A 2,731-nucleotide genomic window follows, 5' to 3' on the forward strand; every position below is an offset into this window, starting at 1 on the left:
TTTATTCCTAGGTATCTTATGGTTTTGGGTGCAATTGTAAATGGGATTGACTCCTTAATTTCTCTTTCTTCTGTCTTGTTGTTGGTGTATAGGAATGCCACTGATTTCTGTGTATGGATTTTATATCCTGCCACTTTACTAAATTCTTGTATGAGTTCTAGCAGTTTTGGGGTGGAGTCTTTGGGGTTTTCCACATAAAGTATCATATCGTCTGCAAAGAGTGAGAGTTTGACTTCTTCTTTGCCGATTTGGATGCCTTTGATTTCTTTTTGTTGTCTGATTGCTGTGGCTAGGACTTGTAATACTATGTTGAATAGCAGTGGTGATAGTGGACATCCCTGCCGTGTTTCTGACCTTAGGGGAAAGCTCTCAGTTTTTCCCCATTGAGAATGATATTTGCTGTAGGTTTTTCATAGATGGCTTTTATGATATTGAGGTATGTACCCTCTATCCCTATACTCTGAAGAGTTTTGATCAAGAAAGGATGCTGTACTTTGTCAAATGCTTTTTCTGCATCTATTGAGAGGATCATATGATTCTTGTTCTTTATTGTTGTTATTTTAATGAGTCTTGTTTTTTAATTCACTCTGTCACCCTGTGTCTTTTAATCAGAGCGTTTAGGCCATTTACATTCAAAGTGATTATTGATAGGAATGTATTTATTGCTATTTGGTTGCTCTGGTCATCAGTTTGGTGGCATTCCCCTGATGGAACCCCCTGAATCCTCACCTCTCATTTGTCATCTTTCAAAGCTCCTAATAGGAGCCCTATGACATAACCAGAGCACAAGATGGTGGAAAAGAGTAGAGCTACCTCAGGGGCTACAAGATCTGTGGGGTCAAGCTCAGCAATTTAGGACAAGTCAGTGTAAGTGTGTAAACTGAGACTGAGTGTGTAATTTGGTGAATGTCTGAGACTATGGACATCAGAACAACATGGACTTAAAAGTTACCTTGGCCAGCAAGGAGAGTGTGGGGGTTTCTTTGGTCAAGGATATGGACCATTATCCTGGCAAGAGAACCAACCTCTGATCCATCAGGTCCCAGCCAGGGAACAGTTTCTACCATTTATCTGACCAAGAGGCTAGGCCTTGAGGGAATTTCTGCCTTAAAAATAACTGCATAAGGGCGCCTGGGTGGCTCAGATGGTTAAGCGTCTGCCTTCGGCTCAGGTCATGATCCCAGGGTCCTGGGATCGAGTCCCACATCGGGCTCCCTGCTCCTTTGGAGCCTGCTTCTCCCTCTGCCTCTCTCTCTCTCTCTCTGTCTCTCATGAGTAAATAAATAAAATCTTAAAAAAAAAATAACTGCATAAGGAAATGCTGGAATGCTGGAAATCTTAGCTCATATGGAAGCATAGATGTTAATGGAAACAGGACCAGCTGTGGTCTTAAAGGTACACTGAACATCTTTTCCCCTACATACAAAACAAGCAGGAAAAGGAATTCAGAGATCATTGACAAGCATCCCAGGAGGATTCTCATCTTGGTAAAGGGTGAACGTGGAGCCCTTAGATGGAGATTGAGGATGGAAAGTCCTGCGTGCCCTTAGTCCATCTGCAAATTATCTTCCTTTGGCCTTGTCCCTTCCACATGCAGGATTTGATCTCTTTACATGTTTTTCCCACTTAATGCTGATGCAATTCCACAGATTGAACTAGAAAACTACAAATTCCAAATACTGGGTCAAAACAAAAGCAAAAACAAAACCAAAAACACCCCACATAGGGGCGCCTGGGTAGCTCAGATGGTTGGGTGTCTGCCTTCGGCTCAGGTCATGATCTCCAGGTCCTGGAATCAAGCCCCACATAGGGCTCACGGCTCAGCGGGGAGTCTGCTTCTTCCTCTCCCTCTGCCTTTCCCTTGCTCATGCTCTCTCTCTCTGTATCTCTCTGTCTCAAATGAATAAAGAAAATATTAAAAAGAAACACCCCACATCAATAAAAGAAGCACGAAAAAGTCCTCCTTCCTTTAAAGTGTAGAAAGGCAGCCACGGTCCTGGGGCAGGAAATAGTTCTGGCCAGTGTTACTCTTTTTTTTTTTTTTTAAAGATTTAATTTATTTATTTGACAGAGAGAGACACAGCGAGAGAGGGAACACGAGCAGGAGGAGTGGGAGAGGGAGAAGCAGGCTTCCAGCCGAGCAGGGAGCCCGATGCAGGGCTTGATCCCAGGACCCTGGGACTATGACCTGAGCTGAAGGCAGACGTTCAATGACTGGACCACCCAGGCGCCCCTGGCAAGTGTTACTCTTAAAGACACCCAATTTCAGTGGTTGTTGATATTCCTGTGAAAGGACCTGCAACCTCTGAATCTCAGGAGTTCTGAGGGGCTGTCTCTGTTGTTTGCCCAAATTCGTTATACTGAAATGAACCTGTCCTCTGAGAAAGGGGGTCTTGGGGTGCCTTTGGTAGCTAGGGAGGAGGACTGGCTCTTCTCCTTCCTCCCACATACAATAGCCGATGACTCTGTAAGATTTCTTAGTTCAAGAATGAATATGAGAGTCTGTACATCTTTTAAATTACTGTAGGAAGTAAAAGAACCAAACGACACTCCTGGGCTCTAAAAGAAAAAGGGCTTTAATATAATAATATTCAAACCTATCACTTTATTTAAGACAATTAAATATTGCCCCTCCAAATAAGTAAAGAGATGGGAGGAAGAGGTGTCGAACAGTGCCCCACAAGTGCCCCAGCTGCTGAGGAAACCTTGCACTGCCACTGAATATTCGCTC

Source organism: Mirounga leonina, unplaced genomic scaffold, assembly GCF_011800145.1.
Source record: "Mirounga leonina isolate KUSES-001 unplaced genomic scaffold, KU_Mleo_1.0 Mir_366, whole genome shotgun sequence".
NCBI classification, from domain to species: domain Eukaryota; kingdom Metazoa; phylum Chordata; class Mammalia; order Carnivora; family Phocidae; genus Mirounga; species Mirounga leonina.